General features: G+C 46.0%; 1 long non-coding RNA gene across 1 annotated transcript; it reads left to right on the top strand.

The window, feature by feature from the left end:
• Positions 1-1,031: 1,031 nt before the first annotated feature.
• On the top strand, positions 1,032-6,247 carry LOC138750419 (uncharacterized). Its single transcript, XR_011349327.1, has 3 exons — positions 1,032-1,632; positions 2,513-2,811; positions 5,322-6,247. It is a non-coding gene; the product is annotated as an uncharacterized lncRNA (long non-coding RNA).
• Positions 6,248-6,650: the final 403 nt, after the last annotated feature.

Genomic DNA, 6,650 nt, shown 5'->3' on the forward strand with positions numbered 1-6,650 from the left:
CCTCTTTCTCTGCCTCTCTTTCCCCACATCTCTGTTCCCCCCTCTGATTCCCCGCCTCTAATTTCCTGCCTCTGATTCCCCACGTCTGATACCCTGCCTCTATTTCCCTGCGTTTTTTCCGCACCTCCTTCTCTGCCTCTCATTCCCCACATCTCTTTTCCGTCCTCTGATTCCCCACCTCTGATTCCCCGAATCTGATTCCCCGTCTTTGATTCCCTGCTTCAGAGTCCCTGGCTCTTTCCCCGCCTCTCTTTCCCCGCCTCTCTTTTCCCCCCTCTGAATCCCCGCCTCTGATTCCCCGTCTCTCATTCCCCGTCTCTCTTTCCCTACCTTGATTTCTCCACCACTCTTTCCTCTATTCTTATTCCAACCATCTGTTCCAACGCCTCTGTTTCCCTTCCTGTTTTGCCGCCTCCGTTTCCCCGCCTCTGTTTGTCTCCCTCCGTTTCACCCCCTCCGTTTCCACTTCGATATTTCCATCCCTCTGTTTCCCTACTTTGCTTTCTCCTCCTCTGTTTCCCCACCTGCTGTGGCAGATCTGCATCTGGACGCCTGGAGTGAATGGTGTATGCCTGGCTGTCTGATCTGCAGAGGAGATGTCCCGGTGACTGGAGTGAACCTGGCCTGGAGGTTCCCGAGTCTGTGCCATTGTTGGGACTTTTTTCTTCTCGTTATATAGGTGCATTTTAGTCTTGTGTAGTTTTGATCTTTTATCTGGAGTTGAAATGGCATCTTGTGTTGCCTGATGTGGAATCACAGTTTGCTGGTTAGCATTGTAGTTTCTGGAGGCTGTCATTTCATTTTTAAACTGTGTCCTGGTTTTAAATGACAATACAGGCTACTACTCTTCTTCTATCCATATCTTTTAAATATCCTCACTGTCTCAGTGGACACCCCCTCTGCAATTTCCTCCCTTTCTATAGCTGGGATACTATCCCTGACCAGTAACATTATTCGCCCCCCACCCCACTACCCCTCATTCTATTCCTTTTAAACCCAAACCCTAGGACCTGCATCAGCAAATCCTGCCCTTCCTCCAACCAAGACTCTGTAACAGTCACAACATCATAGTTGTACATACTGATCCATGCTCAAAGTTCATCCCCTTTATTCCTTGCATTGAAATAGACATTTCAAACCCTCTGACTGACTCCATCTGTTTTTTTCCTCTGCCTGTCTTTTTTTTTGACAAACTCAGAACATGTCCCCTCATGCTTTTGAACTTCTGCTCTCATATTGTGGTTCCCGTCCCCCTGCCAAACTGCCATCTGGTATCCAAGGAAAGCATCCTGACTGGTCCCCATCTGTTTCCAACAGGTGTCAATCACACCGGAGCCCAAGAAGAGTGTAATCACCTGCCTGAATGACTATCGACCAGTTGCACTTGCATTAACAGTGAAGAAGTGTTTGGAAAGGCTCCTGTCTGAGTGGTGATGTGGATCCATTCCAGTTCGCCTCTCATAATAACAGCAGATGTTGTCTTACTGGCCCTACACCAATCCCTGGAGCACCTGAACAGTAAAGATGCTCTTTATCAACTACAGCTCGGCATTTAACACCATCATCCCCTCCAAACTGACCAGCAAACTCCAAGACCTGGGAGTTAACACCTCCAGACCACAATCAGTGAAGGTTGGTAAGAATATCCCCTCCACGATCTCCATCAGTACCAGAGCACCACAGGGCTGTGTTCTTAGCCCCCACTCTACTCACTTTACACCCACGACTGTGTGGCTCGGTACATCAACAATATCCCCTCCAAATTTGCTGACGATACCACGGACGTGGGTTGTATAAAGGAAGGGGATGAGTCCACATGCAGGAGGGAGTTTGAAAACCGAGCTGAATGGTGCATCAACAACAACCTCGCACTCAATGTCACCAAAACCAAGGAGTTGATTGTTGAGTTCAGGAATGGAAAGCCAGAGGTTTAAAATCCAGTGATGATTGGGGGATCAGGGGTGGAGAGGGTGAGCGAATTTAGGTTCTTGGGAGTCACCATCTCAAAAATTCTTCCTGGACCCAACACCAATGTCCTCGTGAAGAAAGCATGTCAGCGCCTCTAATTCCTCAGGGGTTTGTGGAGGTTTGGGATGACACCAGAAACCCTGGCAAATTTTGACAGAGATGTGGTGGAAAGTGTGCTGACTGGCTGCATCATGGTCTGGTATGGGGACACCAATACCCCTGAGAATAAAGCCCTCCAAAAGGTCGTGGACACAGCCCAGGACATCACAGACAAAACTCTCCCCACTATTGAGTTTATCGACAGGGAATGGTGCTGTCAGAAAACATCAGCAATCACCAAAGATCCACACTCTCTCTTTCTCTTCTCACTGCTGCCATCAGGAAAGAATTCTCGGTGCCTCAAGACTCAGACCCCCAGGTTCAGGAACAGCTGCTCTCCCTCCACCTTCAGACTCCTCAACAACAAACTCAATCAGGAACTCATTTCAGGACTCTTGCAGCACTTTATTGATTTTCTTTGTTTTCAATTCTTTTATCTTTCCAGGTTTCCACTGAACCGTTTATTTTTGCACGACCCATTCGTGGTAATTCGGCCGTGTCCACAGAAAAAAGGGAATCTCAGGGTTGGATGTGATGTCGAGTATGTTCTCTGCCAATCAATGGGAAATCTCCAAATCTTCAATCTTGGTGCAAACCAACCATTACTGTCCAAGCTGCAGATTGCAAGGGCTGTAAAGTGCTGCCACCGCCTGTTCACACTGAGTACTGCATGCATGAAGCAAGGGAGAGAGAGAGATCTAGGTATAATACCACCACCTGGTGTCCGGACTCGCGAACTACAGGGTACATGATTTTTATTTTTCATGGGAGTGTTGGAGAATGAGAGGAGACTTGATTAAGGTTAACAAAATAGAGCAAGATGGATAATATGGAGCTCCAATGCACAGGGAGGTCTCACCTGTGAAGGAGCAAGTGTGAGATCTCCCAGTTCATTCTTGCTCGGGCAGTGGTGGCCAATTGCAAGACAGCTCCAATTAGGGGAAGAGAATATGCTGTTTCAGGTCATGGGTTTGAAACGGTTTCCCCAGTTGTGCCATTCAGACTCAAGAGAGCAGATACTTGCAGACAGGTAGGAAACCTAGTTTTATTGTGGAGAATTGCTTGTTTTTTGGGGTGAAGGTTGTTTGTGGTCTGAGATTCTTAAATACTTTACAATGGAAGCAGCAATTTTCCTTGTGCCTGATTGCTACATAGCAGTTAAAATGTCTCAAATCTATCCCTCAGCCAGTACTTTTGGTCATTGATTTGGAGTGATGGCTTGGCAATATTTATAGCATGGTGAGTCCAAAGCTCTCAAAGTGACAATGTGGAAGGAGTTTGTCTGTTCTTTGTGTTTTCTGCCACCCTTGAGAACTTAAAAAGTGCCGTGAATTGTGGTATTGGTGAGACACAAGCTTGTTTTGCCCTCTTTTTGTTCTGTATGTCTATAAAGTTTCAGTTTAGGGATAAAATGTCCAGATACTGTTCTGTTCAAAAGTCTAGTAACCAAATCTGATTCTCCCGAGTTCTTGTCATGGATATGTATCATGAAGCCTGTTTTGCAGCAGTCGTGTTGCATTAGAGGTGCACATACAATTTTCAAAAATAATGAGTTTGAAACCAGAAAAAGATCAGGTCGTGCCCAAAGGTTCATCTGTGCTGTTGAATTGAATTGATGGCCCCAGGACCAGAATGTGCACTTCCACCCCATGGCCTTGAGCTTCCCAAATCGCCAATGAACTTACGGCCCCCTTGAGCTGTGGAGTGTGGGAGGAAATCCACACAGACACCGAGAGGATGTAGAAACTTCTTGCAGTCAGTGCTGATTTGATCCTGGGGTGACTCGTGCTGGAGAGGTGGGACTACTGTCCTGCCTTCACCTTGTGATGGCTGATTTTTGTCTGTTGGTGGATGGAGGTCTGACATGATATTCCCTTGGCCTTGAGGGAAAGAAGAGTAGAAATTGCAAGGGCTCTGACAGAAATATTTAAAACCTGTTTATCCACGGGTGAGGAGCCAGAGGAATGGATGTAATCTAATGTTCCTTTGTTTAAAAACGGCTTCAAAAGCCAACCAGGTGAGCCTGACAGTGATAGGTTAATTATTGGAGGGTAATCAGAGAGTACCTCGAAAAGTATCTGTTCAAATAGCAGGCCTTAATCAACCATAGCATAGAATACTGGAGTCGGGCAGTGAGGTTGAGACTAGACAAGGTATTGGTGAGGCCCTGTTGAGAGTACTGTGTGCAGTTCTGGTCACCAGATGAGAGGAAAGCTATCAACAAAGTCGAGAGGGTGCAGAGAAGATTTACGTCAATGTTACCTGGATATCAGCAACTAGATTACAAAGAAAGATTGAGCAAATGATGTCTTTATTCTTTGGATTGTAGATGGTTGAGAGGGGATTTGATTGCGGTCTTTAAAATTACTAGGAGGATAGAACGAATTGATGTGGAGAGACTTTTTTCATTGCGGGGAGCAGAGATTGAAACAGGAGGTATTGAGTTAAGAGGCAAAAGTTTGGAAGTAACATGAGGGGGATCTTCTTGACTCAGAGTGGTGGTTCAGTGGAGTGAGCTTCCGGGAGAAATAGTGGCGGCTGGGTCCATTTTGTCATTTCAGGGAAAATTGGAGGGGAGGGGAATGCAGAGAGGTGGTACGAGAGGAGAGTATTTAGTTCAGTGCAGACAAGAAGGGCCAAATGACCTGTTTCTGTGCTGTAATTGTTATAGGGGTAAAATGTGTGGCAGTAACTTGGAAGTCCGATGCGTATTTGGGAATGGGTCGATGGCCACACTGAAATAGCCCGTTGTATCCCACTTGAAATAATTACATCGAATTCACGGAACAAATTTGAATTTCTCTTTTGAAGATTTGGGATGTGTATTTACTAATTGTAGGAATTAAGTTTTAATCACCCAACACGAACTTTCTGACTCCTATTAACCAAGAAAAGCAAGATTTTATTTGAGAGTTTTGCTCAATTTTTATAAATACTATCTAGATGTTTTCTCTCTTTATTGTTTTCTATTGGGCAGCTGTGGGAGGGGTTACTTTTTAAATCACTATGCATTAATTTTATCTTATTTTCAAAGAAGAAATTTAAGTTTTTTAATGCATATGTTAAATTAAATGTAAAAATGTTACAAATAAGATAAATGAAGAATTGTTTCAGGAACTGGCAATCTTCCACGAGTGCCATTAACTCCAGGCAGCAGGAATATGTGAACGAAACACAAAACTGGCCAGAACAACTGAGGAAACACGGCTAAAAGTGCCCAAAAAGGTGCTGATGCCATCTTGATTTTAACGTAGGTGACACCGAGGAATGCGTTGGGGCAGAGATGGTCTATGGACAGCCAATACGGACGCCTTGGGGAACAAAGCCTGCACCATCAGTAGGGATGGACAATGGTGGGTAATGAATAAGCACATATTAGAGACACTGAGAGAGAGACACACACATACCCAGACAGACACACACACACAGACACAGAGAGACAGATACACACACACACGGACACACATGCACACAGAGAGACACACACAGAAACACACACAGACAGAGAGAGAGACACTGACAGCGAGACAGAGAGACAGACAGACACACACAGACAGAGACACACACAGACAGATAGACACACACAGACGGAGAGAGACACACACAGACGGAGAGAGAGACACTGACAGAGAGACAGACAGACACACACAGACAGAGACACAGACAGACAGATAGACACACATAGACGGAGAGAGACACACACAGACGGAGAGAGAGAGACACACACACAGAGACAGAGAGACACACATAGAGACAGAGAGAGATACACACACGACAGAGAGACAGACACACACACAGACAGAGACAGACACACAGAGAGACACACAGAGAGACAGAGACACACACAGACACAGAGACACGCAGATACAGAGACACACACAGATACACAGACAGAGAGAGAGACACACACACATACAGACACAGAGACACTCATTTAGACAGAGGGAGAGAGACACACAGACAGTGACACACACAGAGACACAGAGAGAGACACACACACAAACAGACAGAGAGACACCGAGAGAGACACACACATACCCAGACAGACAGACACACACACAGACACAGAGAGACAGATACACAGACACACACACACAGAAACACACACAGACAGAGACAGAGAGAGAGACACTGACAGCGAGAGAGACAGAGAGACACACACAGACAGACACACACAGACAGACACACACAGACAGACACACACAGACAGACACACACAGACAGAGAGACACAGACAGAGAGAGACACAGAAAGAGAGAGAGACACAGACAGAGAGAGAGACACAGACAGAGAGAGACACACAGACAGAGAGACACACAGACAGAGAGACACACAGACAGAGAGACACACAGACAGAGAGAGTCACACACAGTCGTAGTGACACACACACACACACAGACAGAGAGAGAGAGACCCCTTGGTTGTGCCCTTCACCTTCGCACTTAACTCCCTCGTCTCTCCTGGCAGGATCTCATCACCTTTCCTACCCTTGGACCATGACATCTGTCTGCTCATCCTCCTTCCTGAGAATGGTGTGAACTCTACCTAGAAACACCACAGCAAAGAAAAGAGACCCTTCAGCC

Source organism: Narcine bancroftii, unplaced genomic scaffold (assembly GCF_036971445.1).
Source record: "Narcine bancroftii isolate sNarBan1 unplaced genomic scaffold, sNarBan1.hap1 Scaffold_137, whole genome shotgun sequence".
NCBI classification, from domain to species: Eukaryota; Metazoa; Chordata; class Chondrichthyes; order Torpediniformes; family Narcinidae; genus Narcine; species Narcine bancroftii.